This window comes from Pseudophryne corroboree, chromosome 3 (genome assembly GCF_028390025.1).
Source record: "Pseudophryne corroboree isolate aPseCor3 chromosome 3, aPseCor3.hap2, whole genome shotgun sequence".
Classification (NCBI taxonomy): Eukaryota; Metazoa; Chordata; class Amphibia; order Anura; family Myobatrachidae; genus Pseudophryne; species Pseudophryne corroboree.
The window spans coordinates 559,994,520-560,010,103 of record NC_086446.1 but is presented as its reverse complement, the minus strand read 5'-3'; the positions used below and the strand labels follow the sequence as shown (position 1 = coordinate 560,010,103).

General features: G+C 42.5%; 1 protein-coding gene across 1 annotated transcript in view; it reads left to right on the top strand.

Annotated features, from left to right (window-relative positions):
- The first annotated feature begins 2,878 nt into the window (after nucleotides 1-2,878).
- The window catches only part of TMEM100 (transmembrane protein 100), a 98,738-nt gene continuing 86,032 nt past the window's right edge, over nucleotides 2,879-15,584 (top strand). Inside the window, exon 1 of the mRNA XM_063961276.1 lies at nucleotides 2,879-3,085. The gene's annotated coding sequence lies outside the window, so the exon portion shown is untranslated. The remainder of the gene's footprint in view (nucleotides 3,086-15,584) is intronic.

The following is a 15,584-nucleotide window of genomic DNA, read 5'->3' as shown; positions in this document are numbered from 1 at the left end:
TGCGCCATCACCCACCGCTGACCCCTGCCGGGATAGAGAGGAGGATGTTTCCCACCCTCCCACCCCCGTAGTATAGTGAGTTATGTGTGCGTGGCGGGCAGGGTGGAGTGAGGGTGGTGGCCACACAGGGAAAAGCCAATCCCGGGTATCCCGGGAATCCTGGAATTGACCATTTTTCAATCCTGATACCCGGGATTGAACAAACGGCCCAGGATTGGCCTCCCTAGTCATAGCACAGGTAGCTTGTTTGACTTTGGACACTTTCTTATTTTTTACAGGAATATTATAAACTAGAATTAAAAAAAAATAGTAACATCATGTAAGCTTTAAGTTTGTTCACCACTTGCTGCTGCGTGCATTTTAGCCCTCTGCCAGTCAATATTCCTGAAATTCTGTACTGAATAACAATGCAATATGAATGGAAAACACCTGAACATATTGCACCTACTATACATAAAATAGCAGTAATGTTAGCTGATCTGTGCTTGAGGACTCCTCCCTCCTGCACAGTAGCTTTATGCTGCATCCGATACCGTTTTCATAATAGCCTTTTCATCTTCCAAAATGTACAATTAAGTATTTTGTAGGAAAAATAATGCGATTTTTGCACTGCTGCGATCAGATAGTCACTGCCTACAGTGGGAGGGTATTTTAGCTGTGCAAGATTTTGTGCAGTCTCTGCGCAGTCCAGGACTTACTCAGCCGCTGCAATCACTTCAGCCTGTCCGGGACCAGAATTGACGTCAGGAACCCACCCTGCTAACGAATGGACATGCCTGCGTTTTTCCAGACACTCCCTGAAAACGGTCAGTTGACACCCACACACTGAGATCCCACCTGAATTAGGCCCACTGTGCGGTCAACATTTCAGGGAACCATTTAATCTTCCTTTGTTGTCCTGACGAAGGAGGATTAAATGGTCCTCTGAAACATTGACATGATTTGAGTCCTGTAATTTAGGGGGATATTTACTAAGCAGTGATAAGAGCGGGGAAGTGAGCCAGTGGAGAAGTGGCCCCATCAACCAATCAGCAGCTCTGTATCATTTTATAGTATGCAAATTATAGATGTTACTTCAGTGCTGATTGGTTGCCATGGGCAACTTCTCCACTGGCTCACTTCTCTGCTCTTATCACTGCTTAGTAAATGTCCCCCTAAGTCTCCTGAGTGCCAGCCATTCTTCTGCAAAAAATATATATTTACTGTATTTATATTTCCTTTTCATGTCATGTCCCACTTCTGTTTTCTATATTAATGCAGTGAAAAGTTAGGAATAAGCCAGATCAAAGGAGAAATGGAGCATGGACTATCTGGAGATACAAACAGGCTGGAGAAAAGTAGTGTGCCTAGCAGCTAGTGGGGCTGAGATACAGAAGTCTGCCTGATATCAGTAGTCACATGAAGCCACAGTGCCACCTGCCCAGCCCTGTAGTATAGGCAAATGGCGCCAGTCACAGAGTAAGTGTAGAAACACTGAAGTCACAAGGAGACCAGCCATAGGTGGATCTGGTAAGAACACTAGGACCATATTCAATTAAGCACAGGATTTTCACAGGAAAAAAAAAATTGCCCAATCTCACGTCTGATTTTTAAACTTCCAATCACTTAATTAGTCATGGGGGAGGAAGGGGGGGGGGGGGATTTGTTTGGGGGCAGGGCGGTCCAAAGGATTCCAGAGCAAATCCCAAGAATTTCTGCTTTTATAATATGGATTTTAGGATAAATTGTACTTACTCTGGCGGGGCTTGAAAAAAAATTGAATAATACCGCATGAAAAAAAAAAAACCTGCACCCAACTGCATACCACAAATCTTGTACCTGTTGGAAAATCTCCATGGCACGAGATTTAAAAAAAACAATTCAAATGCAGTTGAATCTTCCCATTAGCATATACAGAATTCAATGACACCATGAGAGAGAGGTGTGTTACATTTTGCTGTAATCCCAGTGTATGGCAGTATAACATCCAAGGCTCTGTTTACACTCTTTGTATTGTCTGCCCCTTCCCCATCACCCTTATGTGCACTAATTCTGACTTTTAGTATGATTTGCTTGTCATGCCAGCTGCCCATCATTGTGGATCTTGTGGTGTCATAGAAATTAACGTAAAAATTATACATTCTGCATTTAGGGGGACATATACTAAGCAGTGATAAGAGTTGAGAAGTGAGCCAGTGGAGACGTGCCCACGGCAACCAATCAGCACTGAAGTAACATCTATAATATGCATACTATAAAATTATACAGAGCTGCTGATTGGTTGCCATAGGCACTTCTCCACTGGCTCACTTCTCTGCTCTTATCACTGCTTAGTAAATGTCCCCCTTAGTCCTGCACAAACTTAATGTCCTCAGCATACATGTTAACACAATTACATTTTTAGGAGACTTGTCAAAGGAAGACCACACTTGCAGTCTAGCAGCATTATGTCCCTTTCGTTGTGTTGATACACCCCTTATTTATTACAGATGAATTAGGTCAGAGGAAGTACCCCCACTTGGAGTAACAAAGAGGCCTTCCTGTATATTTAAATTAACTAAACAAATAGGAGACTACTGTATTAAACCGGTCTGTTTTTTGTAGGAAAAAATCTCTCTTTGAACAGTAAGGTGAAAGCAAACTTTGTCTTGCAATCTCCGAAAGTGCTTGATTGGAAGACAAACAATAGAGTTCAAATCTTAATTTGGTTTGGCAAATCCTCCCGTTTCCCATTCCACACCCTAGAGCCATCAAAGGCTTGCAAGTGGATGGAGACGGGATTCCGAATGTTTCCTTTCAGGCTGATGCTACTTCCAGCAAATGGATGTACACAGGCAAGAGGGAGCAGTGACATCTGCCTTTCCTGCAATCATTTCATTGTGAGTGATTCATTAGAAAGCACAGAAGCTGTACAGGAGAGCAGACCTGGCAGATGCACATACATTTCAGCTTCAGTAAAGCATATACAGAACCATTCATGGATAGAAACTAAATGGAGCTTCTTCTTTTTTACCAGCAGACAAATTTTGACAATTTATACTATGTGTGACAAGAAGATGTAAAGCTTGTACAGAGGATTAATGGCAGGAGTTGTGCTCTTCGAAAGGTACTGTATGTAAAAGCATAACAGTGTTTATATATGACGCAAAATAAAGCTGTTAAACACTTTGCTCTTGGAGCTGAACAGGGTGTTTCGCAGATGATAATATATCCTGAAATCATCCTCATAAACAACAAGGTCTAAGGTTAAATACCATGTACATTTTAAGACTTGCATTTTTCAGAGGAAATTTTGTATATATATCAAATTTTGAGATACATTCCAAAACATTAGAATTACATTTTGAAACCTTGCAGTGTATGGATTGAATTTTGATTTATTCCTTTTTTTCCCCGAAAGTAGAGTTAAAACATGTTTTCAGTTTATGGCTCTAAGAAATTTGTAGTAATTTTTTGCAGAGCACACTTTCAGTTAAAGAGTTGTTTTTCATTTTTTCTTATAATGAAATATATGTGAGATATGAGATGGAAAAGTGGTGTCTATGTTCAGAATTACAGTATATATTGAATGATGATGATAGCTCGGGAATTTCACGCAGTTAATAGGGTATATATATATATATATATATATATACACACACACACACACATATATATATATATATATATATATATATATATATATATACATACACGGATGCTAGAACCGGCACTCCCCCTCAATAAGTAATGCTCCGGTGCCCTCTGGAAACATGGATGTACAGTCAGAAGTAAACAGGCAGCGGCACTCAGGAGACTTTTTGAGTCTCCTGAGTGCCGCTGCCTGTTTACTTCTGACTATATATATATATATATATATATATATGTAACACACACTTGCATATGCATACTAGGTAGTTAGGCAGCACTCTAGAAGGGGGAGACAGTAAACAACAGGACCGCAAAGTCAGTTTTCATGTTCTTTTATGCACTTTCCTGATGACAGAACAGAAAAGTATACAGTAGGTCTGAAAGAATGAAACTGGCTTTGGCATCCTGTTGCTTACTGTCTCCACAGTCTAGAATAGTGCATGGTCATACTATACCTGCAGTAGCTGTTTATTCAGGAGATTACCTGGCACAAGTATAATCTTTTGTAGTAAAAGAGTGCCAGTTCTTGTTTGTTTCATTATTTATATGGTACACATGTATATATACTATATACAATATTTATACAATTAATATACAGTAACAGCTTCTTATATATCTTTTAGAGACTTAATTAAAAATCACCAAGCAATAAGATCCTATTAGTCACTTATACAGTAGCTTTGTGATGTGCCACTATGTAGTTTACTATGGCATATTTAACTGAATATAAGTCTATGCTGTCTAGTAAGGCTATGGTTGATAATAATGTTTTTAAATGCTGACAATGTTTTTCCTGTTTGGCTGAATAGGTAACGTAAGTACGCATTTGGCTTTATTTAATTTGTTTTTATAAGAGAACATTTAAAAACTCTTGGAGCACTTTACAGCATCTGATTGTGTTGTGGAGGTTGCACAGCTGCGTCTATTTGCATAGACCTGGAAACTGTATTACGAGGTTGAATTTTGGGGGTAAAAAATAGAGTTTAGATCATAATAACATTATTTTTCAGCAATCATCCAATAATTTGGAATTCATTGTTGTTAATTCTAAGTAGTCTAATAGACCAAAATGTGTTTTAAACATATAAACTACTATGCATGCCTATTGTTGTTTATTTATTTATTAAAGCACCAACATATTGTAGAATACTATGCGATCAAGTAATTGTGCTACAAACAAAATGGGTGAAATGTTATAGGGTGTGAGAATCTGGAAGTGAGAGATTTTGTGAGAGTTTTCCAGTTTTTTTAAAGTGGCAATCGTTTAAATGGCAAAAAATTGCCATGTAAATGATTGCCACTTTAATAAAACAGGAAAACTCTCACAAAATCTCTCACTTTCTGATTCTCACACCCTATTACACCCCTTTCCCCTCCCCCCCTTCCCTCCCCCCCAATAAGTAAAATTATAGATCAGTGCGACAGGAGTTGTGACTCATTTACAGGCAAGATTCAACATTTTTTTTGGAAGTTCTTATTATCTAATTTAAGGAGTGATAGAGAGAAGGGATAAGTGAAGAATGGCGCTAAATGTGGAAGAGTCTTCCATTAGCATTTGTGTTTAATTACAGAGGTATAGTATATTTTTGCCAATTGGAGGTCGTTTTTATTTTTCAATAATCAAAAACTAAGATCATAAGGGCCTAGATCAGAATTTTGGTGTCATCTTGTGTTAGGGAAAGGTATTCTGGGATGCGCATTTGAAAGTATTTGAGCATTGTCTAACTATGTATGATTAAGAAGAGCACAAGGAAGTTGCAAGGCATCAGAAGATGACCTGAGAACAGTATCAGTCCTATTTTATCTAAGAGTTATCATGACCTGAAGAAGTATCTAGTTCATTGGAAGTGATATTAGAACTAACCAAAAGTCTGATACATCTACTTGCCATTTCCTTGCTTCAACCCATTGTAAATGTTGCAGCAACACTGATCTTCCTCTGTCACTGCCACATTCAGTACACTACTCTAAAATTCCTACTCTGGCTCCCCATATCCACTCTAATCCAAATCAAATTACTTTCATCTGTCACTTCAGTCACCTACATGCTGTACTTTAATTGGGTGCCTATAATCATATCCATTGTGTCTCATGCACACAGCCCATCTGTGTCACTCCTGTCTATCTGTCTCTCACGTTTAGAATTTAGGCTCTCACAAGCAGGGCTCTCTTTCCTAATGTGCTTTTCCTTCCTTAGTATCATCTACTCCAAAGGTTCTCAAACTCGATCCTCAGGACCCCAAACAGGTCATGTTTTCCAGGTCTCCTCACAGAAATCCTAATGAAATGAAATAATTAGCTCTACCTGTGGATCTTTTACAATGTATTAGTGAGTAAATAATACACATATGCACCTGCTAGGTGGTCTAGAAAATGTGAACTGTGTGGGGTCCTGAGGACCGAGTTTGAGAACCACTGATCCACTCGATACTCACTACAATGGCACTTAACACTTGGTTTCTGCCATCCTGCTGCTTACAGTATTTGATTGTTATGACCGCTAATGCAGCAATTTTCATAAACCATGTATTTATCCTGAATTGCATTGTACTGTAAGTCACTGTTTTCTTGTTCTGTTGATCTGTTTATTTAGGCACTGCAGAACACTTGTGGCGCCATATAAATAAAGAATAATAATTGTGATTAGTGTTTTTCTAAGCTTCGGCTATTGTTTTTGTTATAGTCCTGTCTTGGAATACTTCATTTGTGGTGTGTACTTATTAAGTATATAAAAGGAGCCATGTATGATAGCAATACCCCAAGATGACATGCAATAGGCTCATTGGAAAGTGAAACCAGTCTAAATGAAAAAAGTTAACTCATAATCACTATGATGAATGGTTTTTCCACACTACCAGTTCTCCATACTTTAAGCATATCTACCAAATGCTAAGTGGACAATGAATGTTTTTCATGTTCTATACTTGGTCAGTCCAGTGTGCAGACAGTACAGATAAAGTGTTCCTCCTCATGGAGTTCATAGAATGCTGATATTGGGCTAATATAAGTTCACCACTGAGATCAGCCATGTGTAGGTGTTACTAAGCACTACAATGTAGCTGTGCTATACAGTATACAGGCCTCTGCCTTGCACACTAGTCTGCAACTTGGGTTCTACTGGATGTATTGGCCCATGGAAGAGACCACTGTAGACTAGAGGGCACAGCTTCTCCACTACACAACAAGTAAATCATACTATATTTATCTGATAGAACTTGGTCAGTTTGTTTTCAATGTGTTGGCTATTACTATACCAATACTACCCACCTACAATAAAAAATAAAAAACTACAAAAACAAACACAGATAGATCAGTGCTGGAATGGCATTCTGTATTATTATGCAAAATTTAGTAAGCAGCAACACATATGTTGATCTAATTATGATTACTCATATAAAATATATAAACATACAGAATCAGTACATTTTAAAGTATTAATAGAAGTTAAAAACTCTTTATATTGTATATCTAAATGTGACAGCCCTCACTGACTGACTGACTCATCACTAATTCTGTTCCCAATATGTTAGGAAGCTGAAATTGAACATAGGTATTCTTCAGGTGGGAAACAGGAAAACTACGTAATTAGAATTTTAATAAATCTCCCCTAAGGGGATGAACAGGGGGTTGACATAATGACATCATTACCGATGCGTGCCTTGCAGTGTGTGAACGATAATGCCCAAACGGAAATCAGATCAAAATTTGGATTGCACCTCCAGTGGGTAGAATTTAATAAACTACAAAAATGTCCTTGTCACTTTTTCCCATATCTGCTATGGGTGCTCCTCATGTAAAGCATGAAGAACCATGGAATAATATTTATTTACATTACAACATCTCAAATTTACATCTCTATAGATTTACCAAATTTTTAACACTCATTTATATTTACAACCGTGAAAATCAGAAACTCCCGTGCGAAGAATGGGTAGAACAGCTAGTTACTAGATAAAACCTATATATTTCATGCAGAGCCAGTTCTAGAGCTTGTGGGGCCCGGGACGAATGTTTCCTTTGGCGCCCTCCCCAGTCAAAACAGGGACAGTGCGCGCTGAAGGTGCACCTAAAAAAATAATAGAGGTGTGGCTTCATGGAATTGTGTGGCCACAGAATACTATCAATTCACAATACACCACACAGTAGTGTCCGTCAGTCACATTACACCACAAAGTAGTACTCCATATACACATTATGCCATGTTACAGTTCTTACACACATTACATCACAGTAGAGCAGAGCCCATTATACACATTATGCAAGGTAGAGTCCGTTACACATGTTATGCCCTGCCCCGTATAGTCCCTTACACATGTTACACCAGGTAGAGCCCCTGTTACACCAGGTAAAGCCCCTCTATAAAGAGAGAGAGAGTGTGTGTGTGTGTGTGTGTGTGTGTGTGTGTGTGTGTGCCATCCACCCTACTGCAGGTATCTCTGTCATTCACCAGCTCTCTGGGTCTGGCCGCAGCAGTAGATCCTCCAGCTCCTGACACCCGCCCTCTCCCCCCTCATGTACTTTCAAAGTAAAAGGAAAATGGTTGCATGTCCTGCTCCAAAAAGTGGTTTGGTCTTGCTATGATGGAGAGGCCTCACTGCAAGGAGTGTAGCCTCACAGGGAAAGACTACCTTAAACCCTGTTTATACCCTGCACCCCCAGCATCTACATAAAAAAAAATTCTGAAACCAAATCCACCAAAAAAAAAAAAACATTTTAAGAGCCAGAGCCACAGGCGCTCCTGATTAGCTGTTGGTCTGCGAGCTCCAATTGCTTGGCGGCCGGGGCCTGATTTGAAATGTCACTGGTGCGATTGCACAGCTTGCCACCCTTAAAAATGGCCTTGGCCCTTACACATTATGCCTCACACAATGATGCCTTTTACACATTATGCCCTACAGTAATGCCCCTTACACAGATGTTCCCTTGAGTGTGTGAAAACAAGGATTAAGCTGCAGAAACCCAGTGTATTAAGCTATTAATACTTTATAATTTATGAAAAATATGATTGTAAGGGAGAGTGCATTTGGCAACCAAGGGATTTGCATATACCACCCCCTGAGTCACTCACAGTGCTGCTGCGGCTGTCTGTGTTCCTCTTCTCTCTTTCTTGCCAGTCCCTGGGCAGCTGGGCCCTGTGCTGCACACCTTCAGTCCTCAGATGTCACTGCTGCAACACCTGCCTGCTCCTCCGTGGTGTCCCGGCCGAACTCCTAATGTGACGTCATAATGTCAAGGTGCAGAACGTCTTTTTAAATAACTCCGCCCAGTGAGTGGAGTACTACAGATGGAGGGAGATGTATGCACAGCGGCAGGCAGCAGCACACAAGGGACACATGATGAAAACTAGAGATGAGCGCCTGAAATTTTTCGGGTTTTGTGTTTTGGTTTTGGGTTCGGTTCCGCGGCCGTGTTTTGGGTTCGAACGCGTTTTGGCAAAACCTCACCGAATTTTTTTTGTCGGATTCGGGTGTGTTTTGGATTCGGGTGTTTTTTTCAAAAAACACTAAAAAACAGCTTAAATCATAGAATTTGGGGGTCATTTTGATCCCAAAGTATTATTAACCTCAAAAACCATAATTTACACTCATTTTCAGTCTATTCTGAATACCTCACACCTCACAATATTATTTTTAGTCCTAAAATTTGCACCGAGGTCGCTGTGTGAGTAAGATAAGCGACCCTAGTGGCCGACACAAACACCGGGCCCATCTAGGAGTGGCACTGCAGTGTCACGCAGGATGTCCCTTCCAAAAAACCCTCCCCAAACAGCACATGTCGCAAAGAAAAAAAGAGGCGCAATGAGGTAGCTGTGTGAGTAAGATTAGTGACCCTAGTGGCCGACACAAACACCGGGCCCATCTAGGAGTGGCACTGCAGTGTCACGCAGGATGGCCCTTCCAAAAAACCCTCCCCAAACAGCACATGACGCAAAGAAAAAAAGAGGCGCAATGAGGTAGCTGACTGTGTGAGTAAGATTAGCGACCCTAGTGGCCGACACAAACACCGGGCCCATTTAGGAGTGGCACTGCAGTGTCACGCAGGATGTCCCTTCCAAAAAACCCTCCCCAATCAGCACATGATGCAAAGAAAAAGAAAAGAAAAAAGAGGTGCAAGATGGAATTGTCCTTGGGCCCTCCCACCCACCCTTATGTTGTATAAACAAAACAGGACATGCACACTTTAACCAACCCATCATTTCAGTGACAGGGTCTGCCACACGACTGTGACTGATATGACGGGTTGGTTTGGACCCCCCCCAAAAAAGAAGCAATTAATCTCTCCTTGCACAAACTGGCTCTACAGAGGCAAGATGTCCACCTCATCATCACCCTCCGATATATCACCGTGTACATCCCCCTCCTCACAGATTATCAATTCGTCCCCACTGGAATCCACCATCTCAGCTCCCTGTGTACTTTGTGGAGGCAATTGCTGCTGGTCAATGTCTCCGCGGAGGAATTGATTATAATTCATTTTAATGAACATCATCTTCTCCACATTTTCTGGATGTAACCTCGTACGCCGATTGCTGACAAGGTGAGCGGCGGCACTAAACACTCTTTCGGAGTACACACTTGTGGGAGGGCAACTTAGGTAGAATAAAGCCAGTTTGTGCAAGGGCCTCCAAATTGCCTCTTTTTCCTGCCAGTATAAGTACGGACTGTGTGACGTGCCTACTTGGATGCGGTCACTCATATAATCCTCCACCATTCTATCAATGTTGAGAGAATCATATGCAGTGACAGTAGACGACATGTCCGTAATCGTTGTCAGGTCCTTCAGTCCGGACCAGATGTCAGCATCAGCAGTCGCTCCAGACTGCCCTGCATCACCGCCAGCGGGTGGGCTCGGAATTCTGAGCCTTTTCCTCGCACCCCCAGTTGCGGGAGAATGTGAAGGAGGAGATGTTGACAGGTCGCGTTCCGCTTGACTTGACAATTTTGTCACCAGCAGGTCTTTCAACCCCAGCAGACTTGTGTCTGCCGGAAAGAGAGATCCAAGGTAGGCTTTAAATCTAGGATCGAGCACGGTGGCCAAAATGTAGTGCTCTGATTTCAACAGATTGACCACCCGTGAATCCTTGTTAAGCGAATTAAGGGCTCCATCCACAAGTCCCACATGCCTAGCGGAATCGCTCCGTGTTAGCTCCTCCTTCAATGTCTCCAGCTTCTTCTGCAAAAGCCTGATGAGGGGAATGACCTGACTCAGGCTGGCAGTGTCTGAACTGACTTCACGTGTGGCAAGTTCAAAGGGCATCAGAACCTTGCACAACGTTGAAATCATTCTCCACTGCGCTTGAGACAGGTGCATTCCACCTACTATATCGTGCTCAATTGTATAGGCTTGAATGGCCTTTTGCTGCTCCTCCAACCTCTGAAGCATATAGAGGGTTGAATTCCACCTCGTTACCACTTCTTGCTTCAGATGATGGCAGGGCAGGTTCAGTAGTTTTTGGTGGTGCTCCAGTCTTCTGTACGTGGTGCCTGTACGCCGAAAGTGTCCCGCAATTCTTCTGGCCACCGACAGCATCTCTTGCATGCCCCTGTCGTTTTTTAAAAAATTCTGCACCACCAAATTCAAGGTATGTGCAAAACATGGGACGTGCTGGAATTTGCCCATATTTAATGCACACACAATATTGCTGGCGTTGTCCGATGCCACAAATCCACAGGAGAGTCCAATTGGGGTAAGCCATTCCGCGATGATCTTCCTCAGTTGCCGTAAGAGGTTTTCAGCTGTGTGCGTATTCTGGAAAGCGGTGATACAAAGCGTAGCCTGCCTAGGAAAGAGTTGGCGTTTGCGAGATGCTGCTACTGGTGCCGCCGCTGCTGTTCTTGCGGCGGGAGTCCATACATCTACCCAGTGGGCTGTCACAGTCATATAGTCCTGACCCTGCCCTGCTCCACTTGTCCACATGTCCGTGGTTAAGTGGACATTGGGTACAACTGCATTTTTTAGGACACTGGTGAGTCTTTTTCTGACGTCCGTGTACATTCTCGGTATCGCCTGCCTAGAGAAGTGGAACCTAGATGGTATTTGGTAACGGGGGCACACTGCCTCAATAAATTGTCTAGTTCCCTGTGAACTAACGGCGGATACCGGACGCACGTCTAACACCAACATAGTTGTCAAGGCCTCAGTTATCCGCTTTGCAGCAGGATGACTGCTGTGATATTTCATCTTCCTCGCAAAGGACTGTTGGACAGTCAATTGCTTACTGGAAGTAGTACAAGTGGGCTTACGACTTCCCCTCTGGGATGACCATCGACTCCCAGCAGCAACAACAGCAGCGCCAGCAGCAGTAGGCGTTACACGCAAGGATGCATCGGAGGAATCCCAGGCAGGAGAGGACTCGTCAGAATTGCCAGTGACATGGCCTGCAGGACTATTGGCATTCCTGGGGAAGGAGGAAATTGACACTGAGGGAGTTGGTGGGGTGGTTTGCGTGAGCTTGGTTACAAGAGGAAGGGATTTACTGGTCAGTGGACTGCTTCCGCTGTCGCCCAAAGTTTTTGAACTTGTCACTGACTTATTATGAATGCGCTGCAGGTGACGTATAAGGGAGGATGTTCCGAGGTGGTTAACGTCCTTACCCCTACTTATTACAGCTTGACAAAGGCAACACACGGCTTGACACCTGTTGTCCGCTTTTCTGTTGAAATACCTCCACACTGAAGAGCTGATTTTTTTGGTATTTTCACCAGGCATGTCAACGGCCATATTCCTCCCACGGACAACAGGTGTCTCCCCGGGTGCCTGACTTAAACAAACCACCTCACCATCAGAATCCTCCTGGTCAATTTCCTCCCCAGCGCCAGCAACACCCATATCCTCCTCATCCTGGTGTACTTCAACATCTTCATCTTCAATCTGACTATCAGGAACTGGACTGCGGGTGCTCCTTCCAGCACTTGCAGGGGGCGTGCAAATGGTGGAAGGCGCATGCTCTTCACGTCCAGTGTTGGGAAGGTCAGGCATCGCAACCGACACAATTGGACTCTCCTTGTGGATTTGGGATTTCGAAGAACGCACAGTTCTTTGCGGTGCTTTTGCCAGCTTGAGTCTTTTCAGTTTTCTAGCGAGAGGCTGAGTGCTTCCATCCTCATGTGAAGCTGAACCACTAGCCATGAACATAGGCCAGGGCCTCAGCCGTTCCTTGCCACTCCGTGTGGTAAATGGCATATTGGCAAGTTTACGCTTCTCCTCCGACAATTTTATTTTAGGTTTTGGAGTCCTTTTTTTACTGATATTTGGTGTTTTGGATTTGACATGCTCTGTACTATGACATTGGGCATCGGCCTTGGCAGACGACGTTGCTGGCATTTCATCGTCTCGGCCATGACTAGTGGCAGCAGCTTCAGCACGAGGTGGAAGTGGATCTTGATCTTTCCCTAATTTTGGAACCTCAACATTTTTGTTCTCCATATTTTAATAGGCACAACTAAAAGGCACCTCAGGTAAACAATGGAGATGGATACTAGTATACAATTATGGACTGCCTGCCGAGTGCAGACACAGAGGTAGCCACAGCCGTGAACTACCGTACTGTACTGTGTCTGCTGCTAATATAGACTGGTTGATAAAGAGATGTCTATGTAACTATGTATGTATAAAGAAGAAAGAAAAAAAAAACCACGGTTAGGTGGTATACAATTATGGACGGACTGCCTGCCGAGTGCAGACACAGAGGTAGCCACAGCCGTGAACTACCGTACTGTACTGTGTCTGCTGCTAATATAGACTGGTTGATAAAGAGATGTCGTAGTAGTATGTATGTATAAAGAAGAAAAAAAAACCACGGTTAGGTGGTATACAATTATGGACGGACTGCCTGCCGAGTGCAGACACAGAGGTAGCCACAGCCGTGAACTACCGTACTGTGTCTGCTGCGACTGGATGATAAATGATATAAAAAATATATATATATCACTACTGCAGCCGGACAGGTATATATTATATATTATATAATGACGGACCTGCTGGACACTGTCTGTCAGCAGAATGAGTTTTATTTTTATAGAATAAAAAAAACAACAACACACAAGTGAAGTCACACGACGAGTGTTTAACTTTTTCAGGCAATCACAATATAAGTATACTACTAACTATACTGGTGGTCAGTGTGGTCAGGTCACTGGTCAGTCACACTGGCAGTGGCACTCCTGCAGCAAAAGTGTGCACTGTTTAATTTTAATATAATATTATGTACTCCTGGCTCCTGCTATAACCTATAACTGGCACTGCAGTGCTCCCCAGTCTCCCCCACAATTATAAGCTGTGTGAGCTGAGCAGTCAGACAGATATATAATATATATAGATGATGCAGCACACTGGGCTGAGCCTGAGCAGTGCACACAGATATGGTATGTGACTGAGTCACTGTGTGTATCGCTTTTTTCAGGCAGAGAACGGATATATTAAATAAACTGCACTGTCTGGTGGTCACTCACTATATAATATTATGTACTCCTGGCTCCTGCTATAACCTATAACTGGCACTGCAGTGCTCCCCAGTCTCCCCCACAATTATAAGCTGTGTGAGCTGAGCAGTCAGACAGATATATAATATATATAGATGATGCAGCACACTGGGCTGAGCCTGAGCAGTGCACACAGATATGGTATGTGACTGAGTCACTGTGTGTATCGCTTTTTTCAGGCAGAGAACGGATATATTAAATAAACTGCACTGTCTGTTGGTCACTCACTAGTAAACTCTCTGCACTCTCTACACTTCTACAGTACTCCTCCTAGTCCTAAGCTCCAGTAAATCTCTCTCTCTTATAATCTAAATGGAGAGGACGCCAGCCACGTCCTCTCCCTATCAATCTCAATGCACGTGTGAAAATGGCGGCGACGCGCGGCTCCTTATATAGAATCCGAGTCTCGCGAGAATCCGACAGCGTCATGATGACGTTCGGGCGCGCTCGGGTTAACCGAGCAAGGCGGGAGGATCTGAGTCTGCTCGGACCCGTGAAAAAAACCATGAAGTTCGGGCGGGTTCGGATTCAGAGAAACCGAACCCGCTCATCTCTAATGAAAACATGGGTTGCTGCAGATGCGGGTGGCACAGGCAGGTGAAATATGAAGCATAGAATACCAACTTCCAGGACTTTGTTAATGAAACTGTCAAAATATTTTGGTGGGCAAAATGCTATTGGTGTTTGTCTTTTTTTTATGTTTTGGGAAATCATTTATCAATGATTCCTGAGTTTAGCTCCATATTACTGTTAATCCCTTTTGTATTGTTCATTTTTATATTTTCTAATTCCTAAAGATTTTTGCTTTTTGTTTGTGCTTTTCCAATGGAAATTCATTTGTCGGTCCATAAAATCTCTCCCTTATTTCCATGTTGAGGAAATCCAAATATATATTTCCATTACTTAAGGTATGTTAATCTGGGTTTGATATGCTTTACCGCCATTGGGGATTCCGGCAGTCAGGATACCAACGCCAGGATCCCGACAGGCGAAATGCTATCGCTGTACTCGTCATGCATTGGGCCCAGTTTGCTAGCCACACTATTCTATTCCCCCTCAGGTGGTATCGTGGACCACCACCTGAGTGTGAATATCGTGCCTTGGTTGGTATTCCGACCGCCAGCATTTCACTGATGGTCTTGATCCCGGCGTTAGTATCCTGAACACTGGTATCCCAACAGCCGGTAAATTAACTGCATCCCGTTAATACATGCATAAAGAAAATAATTTGTGCATCATCTAATCCATGTTATCAGCAGTCAAAATCTGGGTAAGAAGCAGACACAGGGGAAACACATAAGATGTAGGGTATTGGAAGCGCTGAGTAATACTATGTGATGGTCGGTATGTTATTCCATTTTAAAAATATTTTTAGAAATATAAATATCAGTGATGGCCAAAATAGAAATTTTTCTTAAGAAAACTTTATTTAAAAAAAGTTTTTTTCCACACAGATATCTAAAAACATATCATTGTCTAAGATAAAAGGAAGTT